The sequence below is a fragment of the Hordeum vulgare genome, chromosome 2H (genome assembly GCF_904849725.1).
Source record: "Hordeum vulgare subsp. vulgare chromosome 2H, MorexV3_pseudomolecules_assembly, whole genome shotgun sequence".
Lineage (NCBI taxonomy): Eukaryota > Viridiplantae > Streptophyta > Magnoliopsida > Poales > Poaceae > Hordeum > Hordeum vulgare.
In genome coordinates, this window is record NC_058519.1 from 99,047,114 (window position 1) to 99,065,595 (window position 18,482).

At 44.0% G+C, this 18,482-nt stretch overlaps 1 pseudogene; it reads right to left on the reverse strand.

The window, feature by feature from the left end:
- Nucleotides 1-904: 904 nt before the first annotated feature.
- On the reverse strand, nt 905-979 carry LOC123433670 (annotated as a pseudogene).
- Between the last annotated feature and the right edge of the window lie 17,503 nt (nt 980-18,482).

The following is an 18,482-nucleotide window of genomic DNA, read 5'->3' on the forward strand; positions in this document are numbered from 1 at the left end:
TCATGGCTGAAATCAGCTCAACCCATTTCATTTGATCACATGGGCTTGTTTTATTTTTTGGGCTTTTTCTTATTGGGCTTGTTTTGGAGCCTTAGCCTATTTACAGCCACTTATAATATTTTTTTTCGATTTATTTATCATTATAATTTGGGCCCTAGCCTTTTAGTGCCTAAATACATTTGGTCCAGTTTAGTTTTGGCCTTTTTTATTTTTGAATTCAACAATTTTTTTCTTTTGTGATGTTAATGGATCTATAAATCACAGCCCATACAACTTTGAAGCTCATACACATAAATCTAAAGCATCTCTATATGACAGCCCACACCACAAAGTTTGAAGCACATTCCAAGATCTGATAATATAGCCAAAACCTGTAGCACAACCAAAATCTGCTACCAAACCTGTAGCACAATCTGGTACAATATTACACAACCAAGTGCACAAAATCTGCTACCAAACCAAATGTTATCACAAAATCTGCTACCAAACCAAGTGCTATCACAAAATCTGTTATCAAGTGCACAAAAACTGCTACCAAAATCTGTTTTGCTTGATGGGCGATGCTTGGTCAGAATTTCCGCAAGAAGTGAAAAAGAAGACTTTCGCTCTTCGCCTTCTTGTACATGAGCAGTCTTCTTCTCTTCCATCTCAATCTGAAAGATAATGGATGCATTGATAAATAGCTTGGATCCATGAGAAGGAAAGCAAAATAAGCAGACAATAATGAGGAAAGCACCACCATCAGGTAAGAGAGCAGGTAAATACTCTATTCACATAAGTAAACTATGCACTACATGTGACGCTGAAGATGATTTGCACATTTTACTCGACATGCTATTTCACCACTATGAAAGAGTTCTGTGTATCAAACTTTCAAATAGCAGATGGCTGATTTGTGATGGGTTGGGCATCAGGTTTAAAAAGCTCAATTTTAAAACATCAAATGTATCAGAATCATCATATGAATCATCATTTTCTCAGCCCATCTACCAAAACACACATCAACCATCCAAAGGGGAAAACTGTCACACTTGAGCAACGAGGCATCCAGCCGAGTACAAATGAAACAAAGTTCAATTTTTTCAACCTGTTTTCAATCATTAGAAAATACAAATAGCATTTTTCCAGACAGTTAACAATTCAAACAACAAAAAAAATACGAACAACATCACTTTGTACGTTTGCTAGTGATTACCATTTTTTTAGTAAGTGAACAAGCAATTTACCACTGTACAAACAGTGGTGTATGGAAGATTTTTTACTAATGAGATATTCAAGCTGCACACTATGTTCAAACAACAGCAATTTTCCAGTCAATTAACAAACAATAGTAGTTTTTCAACCAAGGCAACCAGCAGTTTTTAGTGTACAAACAACAGTCAGTTAACAAACAGCAGCACCTTTCATGTATACCTCCAATGCATAAAATAAAACAGAGATAAGCTACAGTGTATGCAAAAGAATGAACTAAAAAAATTAACATGTTAGATCACATATAATGTTGTTTCAGGCAGAACATCGGGCTCAACATGGTATCAAAATAGTCAACATACACTTGAATCTCCTCAGAATCCATGTCAACCAATGCCACCGTTGCAAATTTGTATATGTCCCAAAAAGCTGTTGAAACAACAAGAACATGATAAAATCAAGAAAATAGCTTACACATTACAGAATTCATAAAATTCGATCCAGAAAAGGACATGAATGCAAATCTTGGCATCAATAAGTTCAATTAATTTACAAACAATCCTATCAAACAAATGAGGTGGAAGCCACCAGGAGTTAAGGAAGGAGTACCTAGAAGTGTCCAATCATTCTTTTCCTTTGCTCCTCTTTTGTTCATGTCGCGTCACTTTAAGACATGTGTATTAACAATCTAGTTTTTACCATGATTGGCAGGTTATTTATAGAATATACCCAGTAATCCAGTTTAAGGTTAAATCATTTGAATACCAAGTTCTGCCTCTTAACCCTACCCTGCTCAAGGTGACCAAGTTTGTAATCGCATTAGCCCTTAGTGGTTTTGGGTACCCGTTCCCGGTTGGGACAGTTTAGTTTGTCCACGACGGTGGCAGGTGTCATGAGGACACAGAGCCACCCAGGGCTGGACTCCGGGGGAGGATGAATGCCGGTAGTACGATGAAAGAGTCACGGGTCAGGCAGATTTCGTTAGAGCAACACTGGTCCACCCGAATGGGATCACGAGGTTAGTGCTCCATGATGTGGGTAAAGTGTGCAATCTCTACAGAGTGTTAAACCTATTCGAATAGCCGAGTCCATGGTATTGGACAGCCCGACCAGACCTCAGTAGGTGGTCAACCGTATCAGTGATAATAATAACGGAAGAACTCGTCTTGTGCAGACATTAGAAGATGTCCGGTATATGACATGTTAGCCATGGGATGGCTATGAGATGAGTGGTAAGATGACCACATGAGTTGGATCACATTCAGACTGGATCATGAGAATAGTCGGAGTATAAATCATTTACCTAATGTGCTTTACTTTATCGTATTTACCTTATGAGTTATCTTGCTGAATCATCCTGTTATACCTTGATAATTATTATTGCTAGATACGTATGCTATGATGATTAATATTGCTCTAGTAACAAATGCATGCTTGAATGCCATAGTTTGCATTGCTTAGTGTATATGTTAGTTTGATTTGCTTGCGAGTACATTCAAAAGTACTCAGCGGCTTTTAACATGGCGAGGTTCACATAAGGATCTGTTGTTCGTCAGCGAGGAACTGGAGCGTTCACGGGCTAGGAGCATAACCGAGTCATATCCCTGTGGATTGAAGCCGCACGAGGACCATGCTGCCTTAGATAGAGCTTTTCCCGCTGCCATCACCCTTGTAGTTCATCATGTAAAACTCTTATATTCATTAATAGAAATGCCTGTGTTCATGATACTTTTGTAAATGTGCATGCCACAGTGATTTCCTGGGCTAGTGTGTACGTCGACCGTCTGGCTATAGTGGTAATCAGGCGGAGGGCCACACTCATGGTTGACTCTGAACATGAGTAAGTTGTGATCCCTACCAATCCCTCTTGCCATGCAAAAGCCTTGGCCGCCAAGCAGATATCTGCCAAGCCAGTGCACTCATGGAAGCAAGCTGATTGGGAGCTGGTTCGTTTTTAGAATCCTTATGAGGTAGTCGTTGCTTCCACCTAGACCACCCCCCAGTTCCAGAATGTGCTTCAAATGCGAATTGTGCATGAGCTCTATGATCATCACAAGAACAAGTTTGCCAAGCAATGGACTATTTACATTGAGCACTGGAAGAACAACATGGACTACTTTCGAGAAGCATATGCTCTGTGTGACGAATTTGACTTGCTCAAGCTCATGACTCTCAACTGTCCCTTTGATGTGCAACTCATTCACCAGTTCTATGCCACTGTTCACTTTGGCAATGATGACGCTCGCACCCTCACCTGCATTTGTCATGATGAGCTTTTCGGTCCGGTGGCGTGCCTTCTACAATGCTCTTGGGTATGATGATACCGGTCTCACTAGGAAGGGCGACATTCGTCTTCATAATCGGGCTAATTCTATGGATAAGGTGAAGCTTGCCCCCTTGTACATTCTCAGGCGTGGGACTCCTGGCTCTTCTAAGGACCTGCTGCCGGTATATGATATTCTGCACCATGTTTTCGAGAATGTTCTCCTGCCCAAGGTTGGCAATCAAGATGAGATTCATGGATACTTCGTTGATCTGCTTGTTGCCATGCGGGATGAGGATCGCACTCGGGCTAAATTTGATGTTTCCGAATGGTTATAGGAGGATCTCTACTCCAGGGCTTCTACAAGTTGGTCCCCAAGCATGCTCCATTCATTATGTGCTTCCTTAACTCTGTGTGGGCAGTTCCCAGGCCTGACGAGCCTTTCTTTTCTCGTGAGAATCTCACTAAGCATGAGATCAAGCAAGTCAAGAAGAAGAAGCATTCCGCTCCTCGCTTCCCCGAGGACGCACCCGAGGATGTTTTTGTTAATTCCAGTGATAGTGACTTTGAGATTCCTGCGGCTGCCAAGCTATCTTGGGTCTCCAAGTTCTCAGATAATTTAAGAAGACCTTCTGACTCCAAGCTCATGTTCAGAATAAGCTCTATGAAGCCAATGTCAACGAGAAGCTGCTAGGCGCAGACTGATTCAGATTATGCGGGCTCTCAAGATTGAGGCAGCCAATGGTTCAGGGAAGTCCATCACCCCTAAGAAGTGGATCTATGGCCATAGCACTTGGACCGATGATGAGGTCTTGGGTCAGCCTGCTACCTCCTCTGCTGCTGCTGCTCAGGATGTGTCTGATAGTGACGATGGTGATGGTGATGGTGAGTCTGCTAGTGGTCATTCCGCGGAGTCTGACAGATCTGACGAGCTCTACTGAGCACCGGGACGATAGTATCGCTCTTTTCCTTTTTGGTGTCCTCATGCCAAAGGGAGAGAGAGCTATATCATGACGGGATTTGCATGGGGGGCTTTGGCTGTCGTTTCATCGTATCATTCGTTTTGCTTTCGAGTTGAACTCTTACTTGCTTGTTAGTCCGTCTTGAACCTATCTTGTCGAGACCATTTGAGTTTCAGTGGAGACTATGTTTCTTATTACCGGTGTCATTTAAGCTCTACTCTTTATCTCATACATATGCTCCTTAGTGTAAATTCCTGTATGTACCTTGTGGATGGTCTCTAAAACCAAGGGGGAGCTCCAATTCTTGTTCCTGTCTTATCTGGGGCACACAACGAGGGGAGCTTCACTTTTTTACTTTAGAGACCATCTATGGAAATCATGTTGTTGTCATCATGCACCAAAAAGGGGGATTGCAAGGGCATTCTCCAGCTTAAGTGTTTTGGTGATGATGACAACTCACTATGTTAAGTATGCATGTATCATATTGTAGGATCAAAAGTATGTCTAGAGGGGGGTGATTAGACTACTTGACAAGATAATTTTTTGCCTTTTCCCAATTTTAATTGAGAGGCAGCTACGACAGTTATAACAAGTCAAGTACACCCTACACATGCAGTTCTAATAGTATAGAAGCGGAAAGTAAAACATGCAAGTGTAAAGTAGAGGAGTAAGGTAGGGAGATCAAACGCATGAGGTTGACACGACAATTTTTGGCATGGTTTTGATAGGTGGCGCTATCGTACGTCCATGTTAGTGGAGACTACAACCCGCAGAGGGTAACGACTGCGAGAGTCCACGGAGGTCTCCACCCACAAGGGGTCCACAAAGAAGCGTCCATGTCTATTCCACCATGGATTCTGTCCACACAAGACTAGCCTCACTCATGGTAGATCTTCATGAAGTAGGTGATCTCCTTGCCCTTACAAACATCTTGGTTGAACTCCACAACACGAAGTAGGAGGCTCCCAAGCGAAACCTAACCAATCTAGGAGGCACCACCCTCCAAAAGGTAATAGATGTGGTAGATCAATGAACTCCTTGCTCTTGTTCTTCTAAAGATAGTCTCCTCAACACAAATCACTCTCTCACAGAATATGCATGGGTAAGAGAGGTTGATTTGGTGGAAAGCAGTTTGGGGAGGCTAGATATCAAGTTTCAAATGATTGGATTGGAATATCTTGGTCTCAATGCATGAGTAGGTGGTTCTCTCTTGGAAAATGGATCTGGAAATGAAATGTGTGTTCTGAGTGCTTCTCCCACAAATGAGAGGTGGGTGAAGGGGTATATATAGACAACAACCGAAATCCAACCGTCACACACAAAACTGCAAACTCGGTGCCACCGAAGTGGACAACTCGGTGGTACCGACTAGTACTAAAAGTGTGAACTTTTGAATCTCGATGAGACCTATATACAGAACTCGGTGGCACCGAAAAGGTGACTAACGGTCAGATGGCCAAACTTGGTGGCACCAGTACTCAAACTCGGAAATTCCGATTTTGTGTATCTTGGCAACAGAATGTTGGTCACACCAAACTCGGTAGCACCGATGCAGTTTCGGTTGCACCGATTTGGTGGAAATGGCTAGGGTTCTGTTTGACATTCAAATTCGGTGGGTCCGAAGGGGCAATATTGGTGACACCGAATTTGTGAATGTGGAACTTGACAGAGTGGATATGTGGGAAAAATAACCAAGTGTTTTGGTGGCTAACTTTGAGCATTTGAGCAATCAGTTCATTTTACTACCTCACCCCCTTTTAATAGTATTGGTTTTCCTATGAACTCAAAAGTGATTTCTCACAAATATAAAATGAAGAGTCTTATTGCTTGAAGCTTAATCCAATATTATTCTTTTCTTGCATCCAGGGGTATCTCCACAACCTTATGTCATAGCATCTTTTGAACTTTTCTGAAATACACTTGGAAAACACAATAGTCCAATGATTCATATGTTGTGATCAATTATCAAAACCACCCTAGGGAGAAATTATGCTTTCACATATGTTAAACACAAAACGGTTAGGTATTCCCTCGAAACGAAAAAGATCAAAGACATGTTCCCCATGTGTTTATTCTCTTTGGTTGTAGGGATCCCGTACTATTAGGAGGGGATCCAGATTGGAAGTCTATGGATGAATCAATTCTTCTCACACACTTTTACACCCATCTCATTCCATCGCATCATTGAGAGAGAGGCCCCTGTTTTCTAATTGACCGGTTGTACGCTGCCATGGGCCATTGTACCGCTCAACCCGTGGGCGGTTGAACCGACCCGACATCGGTCCACAACTAGTCACGGCCCTGTTTCACTATGTTTGTTGGCCGGTGGTGGTCCGGTTGTACCGCTATATTAAATATAGCCGGTACTACCGGTGTTCCAAGCGGTTGTACCGCCTGGATCTTAGCCACACCCAGCGGCCGTGGCTAGTGGAACCTCAGGGCCAAGTCTCTATTTTGGCTCGATTGTTGGGCGGTGGCTGGCCGGTTGTTCCGCTAATTTCGGAAGACCGCTTGTACCGTCCTGGCAACCGGTTGTACTGCCCAGTGTAAAAAGTGGTTGTAATGGTTATAAATTGGGGGGGGGGGGTTATATATAAGGAGGGGTTTCTTCTTCCTCCCTCTTATCTCCTACCTCTCTCTCTCTACCATTGATGCACTCAAGCTTTCTTGCCCGATCTCTCTTCCTAGCCACCCAAACTTGTTGTCTTTCTAGGGATGGAAGTAGGAGACCTAGATCTACACTTCCACCAAAGTTAAATTGATTCCCACAAGTTCTTGTGTGAATTTTGTTACTCTTGGATGTTTGAGCACTCTAGACGGAAGAGGTCACCTCGGAGCCACATTCCATTGTGGTGAAGCTCCGTGGTTTTGTTGGGAGACTCTAATTGGAGAGAGCCCCAACCTTGTTGTCAAGGTCCGGTTGCCACCTTCAAGGGCACCACTTAGTGGAATCATGGCACTTCACATTGTGTGAGGGCGTGAGGAGAATACGGTGGCCTTAGTGGCATCTTGGGGAGCATTGTGCCTCCACACCGCTCCAACGGAGACGTACTTCCCCTCAAAGGTAAGGAACTTCGGGGACATATCCTCGTCTTCATCGGTTCCACTTGTGGTTATTTCTTACCTTTACTTGTATTTACTTATTGCTTATTATTGTTGTTGTTAGCATCATATAGGTCGCTCACCTAGTTGCATATCTAGACAACCTATTTGTTGTTAAACCTAATTTATTTAAAGAAAAGCTTAAAATTTGTTAGCTGCCTATTCACCCCCCTCTAGTCAACCATATCGATCCTTTCAAGGTCAATGAAGAAATTGAAGTGGAAGCAAATCCGTCAATTACTCAAGACTCATCACCTCCGCCTCAGCAGAGAACAAAGGTGGGTGATGTAGAAAAAGATGAAGATGTGGACATTGGATGCCAAACACCAGTTATGAGTGACGATTACTCAGAGCAAGATGATCCAAACTCACGTGTGGAAACTCCACTTCCACAAAATCCTCACTCCTCTGCAGTCACTGAAGAAATTCATACATGGTGTGATGAAAAACACACTCCGGTGAAGTCTATCTCGGAAAATAAATCAGATGGATTAGCTAAAGAAACTACGAATCAAACCTCCATTGAGGATACTACTGCATGTGTAATTGACGAATATGCAAAGCACATTCCTCACACTAAAGAAAATGTGGCTGAAGCACCTGCTGCTCCTCAACGTGATGACACTACTGTTTAACCTCATGCTCAAAATCCCGAGTCTACCGTTGTCGTGGCTCAAGTTCCTGAAACTAAAGAATTTTGAAGACATGTGGGCCGATTCAAGGGAAATCTTCAACCCAAGACTCTTCTGCCTTACAGTCGTACAGAAAGGCCGAAATTCCAAAAGGAGAGATTCTTTGATGAACATCATTTCTTCATGGGTGCGAATCCGTATGATTCCCCAAGGATAAGGCACAAGAGATTCTGGACTGGTGCATAGATGAACTACTATGGTGTTGTGCTCTTTGACAAGAATAAGCTTTTTCAGCATCAACAAATTCCTCATGCAGACATGTAACTCATTCCCTGCTTCGGGCCAGTTCTTAATGTTCTGTATGATGCTCGCCTACTGCTACTCTGCATGGATATCTACGACTGGAATGAAGAAATCATTCTTCAATTCTATGCCACTTTGCATCTCTCAGGTGAAGGACAAGATGTAAAACTTGGGTTCTAGACAAGATGACCTAAGACACTCACCACACAGCTCCTGCCATGGAATTACTTCGTGTGGTACCAGTTCCAATTCCCTCACAAGGAGCCACATGCATCTATGATGAATCTGAGCTGCCTGATCACCTGATGCAAGTGTTGATGAAGCCTTTGGCTCATGGCAAGCCACCAAGGACCACATTTGTCATCAAAGATCTGCTCTATGTGCCCAGGACTATATACTGCATCTTGACCAAAACCTCGAGTCCCAACAAGGGCCACAACTCTGAAGAACAAGACTGTCGGGGAAATCGACACCTATTGGAAGCTCGAAGGGTCCCTTGATCATTCGGCGGAGGGAGAGAGGTGGCGCCGAGAGCGGAGTTAGCGATCAACCGGCAAGGTCGTTTACCCAGGTTCGGTCCCCTTTGTGCATAAAACCCTACTCCTGCTTAGTTTTTATTGAGGGCTTAGATGAGGATGATTTGCTACAGTAATTGTTGGGGAACGTTGCATGGGAAGCAAAAAATTTCCTACGCACACGAAGACCTATCATGGTGATGTCGATCTATGAGAGGAGATTTGGATCTACGTACCCTTGTAGATCGCACAACAGGAAGCGTTAAGAAATGTGGTTGATGTAGTGGAACGTCTTTACATCCCTCGATCCGCCCCACGAACCATCCCACAAACCGTCCCGCGATCCGTCCCACGATCCATTCAGATCTAGTGCCGCACGGAGGACACCTCCATGTTCAGCACACGTACAACTCGACGATGAATTCGGCCTTCTTGATCCAGCAAGCAAGACGGAGAAGTAGATAAGTTCTCTGGCAGCGTCACGACGCTCCAGTGGTGGTGACCTGCAGGGATCCGCTCGAGCTCCATAGAAATCCGGTCTAGAGGTAGAACTATGTGGTCTAGGGTTGAGTTGCACGTGGCAGGGGGAGGGGCTTGCCTTGAGAGACAAGGCCCTCAAGGGTGCACTGGCGCTAGGGAGGAGGAGGACTCCTCCTCCAATTTAGGTTGGGGAAGGGGGAGTCCTCCCCTTCCTTCCCACCTCCCCTTTTTCCTTTTATTTTCTTTTGGTATTTCTTTAAGTGGTGCCATAGGCCCCATGGGATGACTCCATCAGCCCACTAGGGACTTGTGGCGCCACCCTATGGCCTTGGGCTCACTCCCGGGTGGGTGGGCCCCTCCCGGTGAACTCTCGGAACCCATTCGTCACTCCCGGTACACTTCCGAAATTGCACGAAACTTTCCGGTAACCAAATGAAACCATCCTATATATCAACCTTCGTTTCCGGACCATTCCGGAAACCCTCATGACATCCGTGATATCATCCGGGACTCCGAACAAAATTCGGTAACCACGTATATAACTCAACTATACTAAAACATCATCGAACCTTAAGTGTGCAGACCCTGTGGGTTCGAGAACTATGTAGACATGCCCTGAGGTACTCCTCGATCAATATCCAATAGCGTAACCTGGATGCCCATATTGGATCCTACATATTCTCCTAAGATCTTATCGGTTGAACCTCAGTGTCACGGATTCATATAATCCCGTATGTCATTCCCTTTGTCCTTCGGTATGTTACTTGCCCGAGAATCGATCGTCCGTATCCGCTTACCTATTTCAATCTCGTTACCAACAAGTCTCTTTACTCGTTCCGTAATACAAGATCCCGTGACTTACACTTAGTCACATTGCTTGTAAGGCTTGTGTGTGATGTTGTATTACCGAGTGGGCCCCGAGATACTTCTCTGTCACACGGAGTGACAAATCCCAGTCTTAATCCATACTAACCCAACGGACACCTTCGGAGATACCTTTAGAACACCTTTATAGTCACCCAGTTACGTTGTGACATTTGATGCACACAAAGTATTTCTCTGGTGCCAGTAAGTTATATGATCTCATGGTCATAGGAACAAATACTTGACACGCAGAAAAGAATAGCAATAAAACGACACGATCAATATGCTACGTTCATAGTTTGGGTCTAGTCCATCACATGATTCTCCTAATGATGTGATCCAGTTATCAAGTGACAGCACTTGCACATAGCCAAAAAACCTTGACTCTCTTTGATCAACTGGCTAGCCAACTAGAGGCCTGCTAGGGACACTGTTTTTTCTATGTATCCACACATGTATCTATGTTTTCATTCAATACAATTATAGCATGGATAATAAACGATTATCTTTAAATAGGAAATATAATAATAACTATTTATCATTGCCTCTAGGGCATATTTCCAACAGTCTCCCACTTGCACTAGAGTCAATAATCTAGTCCTCACGTCGCCATGCGATCTACATTGTAATAAATCGAACACCCATACAGTTCTGGTGTTGATCATGTTTTGCCCGTGGAAGAGGTTTAGTCAGCAGGTCGGCTACATTCAGATCCGTGTGCACTTTGCAAATATTCACGTCATCTCCTTCAACGTAGTCGCGGATGAGGTTGAAGCGTTGTTTGATGTGTGTGGTCTTCTTGTGAAACCTTGGTTCCTTTGCTAAGGCAATGGTACCAGTGTTGTCACATAACAAAGTTATTGGATTTAGTGCGCTCGACACAACTGAAAGATCTGTCATGAACTGCTTCATCCATAGACCCTCCTTTGTTTCCTCCGAGGCAGCCATGTACTCCGCTTCACATGTAGAATCTGCTACGATGCTTTGCTTGGAACTGCACCAGCTTACCGCACCCCTATTAAGAATAAATACGTATCCGGTTTGTGACTTAGGTTCATCCGGATCGGTGTCAAAACTTGCATCGACGTAACCTTTTAGGACGAGCTCTTTGTCACCTCCAAAAATGAGAAACATTTCCTTAGTCCTTTTCAGGTACTTCAGAATATTCTTGATCGCCGTCCAGTGATCCACTCCTGGATTACTCTTAAACCTGCCTGCCATACTTATGGCCAAGCTAATGTCTGGTCAAGTGCACAACATTGCATACATGATAGAACCTATGGCTGAAGCATAGGGGACGAAACTCATTTGTTCTCTATCTTATGCAGTTGTTGGGCACTGAGTCTTACTCAATTTTACACCTTGTAACACTAGCAAGAACCCTTTCTTCGACTGATCCATTTTGAACTTCTTCAAAACTTTATCAAGGTATGTGCTTTGTGTAAGTCCTATCACGCGTCTCGATCTATCCCTATAGATCTTAATGCCTAGAATGTAAGCACCTTCTCCTAGGTCCATCATAGAGAAACTTTTATTCAAGTAATCCTTTATGCTCTCCAAAAGCTCCATGTTGTTTCCAATCAGCAATATGTCATCCACATATAATATTAGAAACTCCATAGAGCTCCACTCACTTTCTTGTAAATACAAGATTCTCCAACCACTTGCATAAACCCAAATGCTTTGATCACCTCATCAAAGCGCTTATTCCAACTCTGACAGGCTTGCACCAGTCCATAAATGGATCGCTGGAGCTTGCACACTTTGTTAGCATTCTTTGGATCGACAAAACCTTCGGGTTGCATCATATACAACTCTTCCTTAAGAAAACCGTTAAGGAACGCCATTTTGACATCCATTTGCCAGATTTCATAATCGAAAAATGCAGCTATGGCTAACATGATTTGGACGACTTAAGCATCGCTACTGGTGAGAACGTCTCATCGTAGTCAACTCCTTGAACGTGTGAAAAACCCATTGCCACAAGTCGAGCTTTATAAACGGTCATATTACCGCCCGCGTCCATCTTCTTCTTAAAGATCCATTTGTTCTGAATAGCCTTGCGACCTTCAGGTAGTACTTCCAAAGACCACACTTTGTTCTCGTACATGGATCCTATCTCGGACTTCATCGCCTCCAGCCATTTGTTGGAATCCGAGCCCAGCATTGCTTCTTCATAATTCACATGTTCATTGTTGTCTAACAACATAACTGATAAAACAGGATTACCGTACAACTGAGGAGCAATACGTGATCTTGTCGACCTGCGAGGTCCGATAGGAACTTGATCCGAAGTTTCATGATCATCATCGTTAACTTCATCCTCAACCGGCGTCGCAACGACAGGGGTTTCCCATTGCCCTGCGCCACCATCTAGATGGATTAGAGGTTCGACAACCTCATCAAGTTCTATCTTCCTCCCACTCAATTCTTTCGAGAGAAACTCCTTCTAAAAAAAGCTCCATTTTTAGCAACAAACACTTTGTCCTTGGATTTGAGATAGAAGGTATACCCAACTGTCTCTTTTGGGTAACCTATGAAGACGCACTTTTCCGCTTTGGGTTCCAGCTTTTCAAGCTGAAGCTTTTTGGCATAAGCATCACATCCCCAAACTTTAAGAACCGACAATTTTGGTCTTTTGCCATACCACAGTTTGTATGGTGTCGTCTCAACGGATTTTGATGGTGCCCTATTTAAAGTGAATGCAGTTGTCTCTAATGCATAACCCCAAAACGATAATGGCAAATCGGTAAGAGACATCATAGATCGCACCATCTCTAATAAAGTACGATTAAGACGTTTGGACACACCATTACGTTGTGGTGTTCCAGGCGGTGTCAACTCTGAAACAATTCCACATTGTCTTAAGTGAGCACCAAACTCGAAACTCAGATATTCACCCCCACGATCAGACCGCAGGAACTTGATCTTGTTGTTACGATGATTTTCAACTTCACTCTGAAGTTGCTCGAACTTCTCAAACGTTTCAGACTTGTGCTTCATCAAGTAGACATAACCATATCTACTTAAATCGTCAGTGAAGGTGAGAAAATAACGATATCCGCCGCACGCCTCCACACTCATCAGACCGCACACATCGTATGTATGATTTCCAATAAGTCACTTGCACGCTCCATTGTTCTGGAGAACAAAGTGTTAGTCATCTTGCCCATGAGGCATGGTTCGCACATGTCAAGTGAATCAAAGTCAAGTGACTCCAAAAGTCCATCGGAATGGAGTTTCTTCATGTGCTTTACACCAATATGACCTAAGCGGCAGTGCCACAAAAACACGGCGCTATCATTGTTAACTCTAACTCTTTTGGTCTCAATGTTATGTAGATGTGTATCATCGCTATCAAGATTCAATATGAACAATCCTCTCACATTGGGTGCATGACCATAAAAGATATTACTCATAGAATAGAACAACCATTATTCTCTGACTTAAACGAGTAACCGTCTCGCAATAAACAAGATCTAGATATAGTGTTCATGCTGAACGCAGGCACTAAATAACAATTATTTAAGTTCATAACTAATCCTGATGATAATTGAAGTGAAACTGTGCCGACGGCGATTGCATCAATCTTGGAACCATTTCGCACGCCCATCGTCCCTTCATCCTTCGCCAGCCTTTGCTTATTCTGCAGTTCCTGTTTCGAGTTGCAAATACGAGCAACATAACCGGTATAGAATACCCAAGCACTACTACGAGAGTTGGTGAAGTACACATCAATAACATGTATATCGAATATACCTGATTTTTCCTTGGCCGCCTTCTTATCAGCCAAATACTTGGGGCGGTTGCGCTTCCAGTGACCCAGTCCCTTGCAATAATAACACTCTGTTTCAGGCTTAGGTCTAGCCTTGGGTTTCTTCATCGGATTGGCAACAGGTTTGCCGCTCTTCTTGGAGTTACCCTTCTTGCCTTTGCCGTTTCTCTTGAAACTAGTGGTCTTATTCACCATCAACACTTGATGCTCTTTACGGAGTTCTGACTCTACGACTTTCAGCATCGCGAATAACTCGCCGGGTGACTTGTTCAACCCTTGCATGTTATAGTTCAACACAAAGCTCTTGTAGCTTGGTGGCAGTGATTGAAGAATTCTATCAATGATAACCTCTTGCGGGAGTTCAATCCCCAGCTCAGATAGATGGTTTGAGTACCCAAATATTTTGAGCACATGTTCACTGACAGACGGATTCTCCTCCATCTTGCAAGCATAGAATTTATCGGAGGACTCATACCTCTCGATCTGGGCGTTCTTCTGAAAGATAAACTTCAACTCCTGGAGCATATTAAATGCTCCATGACGCTCAAAGCGACGTTGAAGTCCCGGCTCTAAGCCATACAATACTGCACATTGAACTACTGAGTAGTCCTCCTTACGTGTTAACCAAGCGTTCTTAACATCTTGGTCAGCCGTAGCGGGTGGTTCATCTCCTAGCACAGCATTAAGGACATAATCCTTCTTCCCAGCTTGCAGGAGCAACTTAAGATTACGATCCCAGTCTACAAAGTTGCTTCCATCATCTTTCAATTTAGCTTTCTCTAGGAACGTATTAAAATTTTGGGTGACTGTCGCGTGAGCCATTGATCTACAACACAAATATTTCAAAGTGGACTTAGACTATGTTCAAGATAATTAGAGTTTAACTAATCAAATTACTTGCTAAACTCCCACTCAAAAAGTGCATCTCTCTAGTCATTTGAGTGGTACATGATCCAAATTCACTAACTCAAGTCCGATCATCATGTGAGTTGAGAATAGTTTCAGTGGTAAGCATCTCTATGCTAGTTATATCGACTATACGATTCAGGCTCGACCTTTCGGTCTCATGTGTTCCGAGGCTATGTCTGCACATGCTAAGCTCGTCAAGCTTAACCCGAGTGTCCCGCGTGTGCAACTGTTTTGCACCCGTTGTATGTGAACGTTGAGTCTATCACATCCGATCATCACGTGGTGTCTCGAAACGATGAATTGTAGCAATGGTGCACAGTCGGGGAGAACATAATTTCGTCTTCAAATTTTAGTGAGAGATCACCTCATAATGCTACTGTCGTTCTAAGCAAAATAAGGTGCATAAAAGGATTAACATCACATGCAATTCACAAGTGACATGATATGGCCGTCATCTTGTGCTTCTTGATCTCCATCACCAAAGCACCGACACGATCTTCTTATCATCGGCGCCACATCATGATCTCCATCAACGTGTCTTCATCGACGTTGTTGTGTTATCTATGCTATTACTACTAAAGCTACATCCTAGCAATATAGTAAACGCATCTGCAAACACAAACGTTAGTTTGAAGACAACCCTATGGCTCCTGTCGGTTGCCATACCATCGACGTGCAAGTCGGTATTAACTATTAGAACATGATCATCTCATACATCCGATATATCACATCACGTCATTGGCCATATCATATCATAAGCATACCCTACAAAAACAAGTTAGACGTCCTCTAATTTGTTGTTGCATGTTTTACGTGGCTGCTATGGGTATCTAGTATGATCGCATCTTACTTACGCAAGAACCACAATGGAGATGTGCAAATTGCTATTTAACCTCTCCAAGGACTGCCTCGGTCAAAACCAATTCAACTATAGTTGAAGAAACCGACACCCGCCAGTCATCTCTATGCAACGAGGTTGCATGTTAGTAACCAGTCTCTCGTAAGCGTACGAGTAATGTCGGTCCGGGCCGCTTCAATCCAACAATACCGCCGAATCGAGAAAAGACTAAGGAGGGCAGAAAATAGAACATCACCGTCCACAAAAACTTTTGTGTTCTACTCGAGATAACATCTACGCATGAACCTAGCTCATGATGCCACGGTTGGGGAACATTGCATGGGAAACAAAAAAATTCCTACGCACACGAAGACCTATCATGGTGATGTCCATCTACGAGAGGAGATTTGGATCTACGTACCCTTGTAGATTGAACAATAGGAAGCATTAAGAAACACGGTTGATGTAGTGGAATGTCTTCACGTCCCTCGATCCGCCCCATGAACCGTCCCGCGATCCGTCCCACGATCAGTTCTGATCTAGTGCCGAACGGACGACACCTCCGCGTTCAGCACACGTACAGCTCGCCGAGGATCTCGGCCTTCTTGATCCAGCAAGAAAGACGGAGAAGTAGATGAGTTCTCCGGAAGCATGGTGGCACTCCGGTGGTGGTGATGATCTACTCCTGCAGGGCTCCGCCCGAGCTCCGCAGAAATCTGATCTAGAGGTAGAACTATGTGGTCTAGGGTTGAGTTGCACGTGGCAAAAGTTGTCTCAAATCAGCCCTAAAATACCACTATATATAGGAGGGAGGGGGAGGGGCTTGCTTTGAGGGACAAGGCCCTCAAGGGTGTGCCGGCACTAGGGAGGAGGAGGACTCCTCCTCCAATTCGGTTTGGGGAAGGAGGAGTCCTCCCCTTCCTTCCCACCTCCCCTTTTTCCTTTGTCCTTTTATTTTCTTTTGGTATTTCTTTAAGTGGCGCCATGGGCCCCTTGGGCTGACTCCACCAGCCCACTAGGGACTTGTGGCGCCACCCTATGGCCTTGGGCTCACTCTCGGGTGGGTGGCCCCTCCCGGTGAACTCCTAGAACCCATTTGTCACTCCCGGGACAGTGCCGGAATTGCCCGAAACTTTCCGGTAACCAAATGAAACCATCCTATATATAAATCTTCGTTTCTGTACTATTCCGGAATCCCTCGTGACGTCCGTGGTCTCATCCGGGACTCCGAACAACATTCGGTAACAACACATATAACTCAACTATACTAAAACATCATCGAACCTTAAGTGTGTAGTCCCTGCGGGTTCAAGAACTATGTAGACATAGCCCGAGGTACTCCTCGGTCAATATCCAATAGCGTGACCTGGATGCCCATATTGGATCCTACATATTCTCCGAAAATCTTATCGGTTGAACCTCAGTGTCACGGATTCATATAATCCCATATGTCATTCCCTTTGTCCTTCGGTATGTTACTTGCCCGAGATTCGATCGTCGGTATCCGCATACCTATTTCAATCTCGTTACCGGCAAGTCTCTTTACTCGTTCCGTAATACAAGATCCCGTGACTTACACTTAGTTACATTGCTTGCAATGCTTGTGTGTGATGTTGTATTACCGAGTGGGCCCCGAGATACTTCTCCGTCACACGGAGTCACAAATCCCATTCTTGATCCATACTAACTCAACGGACACCTTCGAAGATACCTGTAGAACAACTTTATAGTCACCCAGTTACGTTGTGACGTTTGATGCACACAAAGTATTCCTCCGGTGCCAATAAGTTATATGATCTCATGGTCATAGGAACAAATACTTGACACACAGAAAACAATAGCAATAAAACGACATGATCAATATGCTACGTTCATAGTTTGGGTCTAGTCCATAACATGATTCTTCTAATGATGTGATCCAGTTATCAAGTGACAACACTTGCACATAGCCAGAAAACCTTGACTATCTCTGATCAACTGGCTAGCCAACTAGAGGCTTGCTAGGCACATTGTTTTGTCTATGTATCCACACATGTATCTATGTTTTCATTCAATACAATTATAGCATGGATAATAAACGATTATCTTTAAACACGAAATATAATAATAACTATTTATCATTGCCTCTAGGGCATCTTTCCAACAGTAAGTTAGGTGGTGATTAGGGAGTCTCAAATCCCAAAAAGTCTAACCCCTAGAGAATGAGCCTTGGGCCTCCTTTTATAGGCAAGGGGTCACCAACAGTGTGCTCACGGGTTGTATAGTGAACAGGGTTCACCGCTCATCTTTCTACTATGGTATCAGGGTGGCTTCAACACGTATCCAGGTGGGAGAACACCTCGGTCTTGCGCTAGCGCATGAGGTATGCGCTGGAGCGGTGGGACTGTGGTAAACACGGGGGAGGACACCTGGCGAGCGAAAGGAGCTTGCTGGTCTGATTTCCCTGTCAGAGGACTTGATTATCTTCGCGGCAAGGAGGGCTTGCCTGGGGCTTGAACGTCCTCCCGACAAGGAGGGATTGGCGAGGCCTTGTATCTGGAGCTTTTGTACTCTACGCCCTCGGACATATGGAAAGGTAAAAGGCATATGGCCTGACTATCTACAGACCCAACCTAGGGCCAGATCGTAGCTGGGACACCAGCTACTCG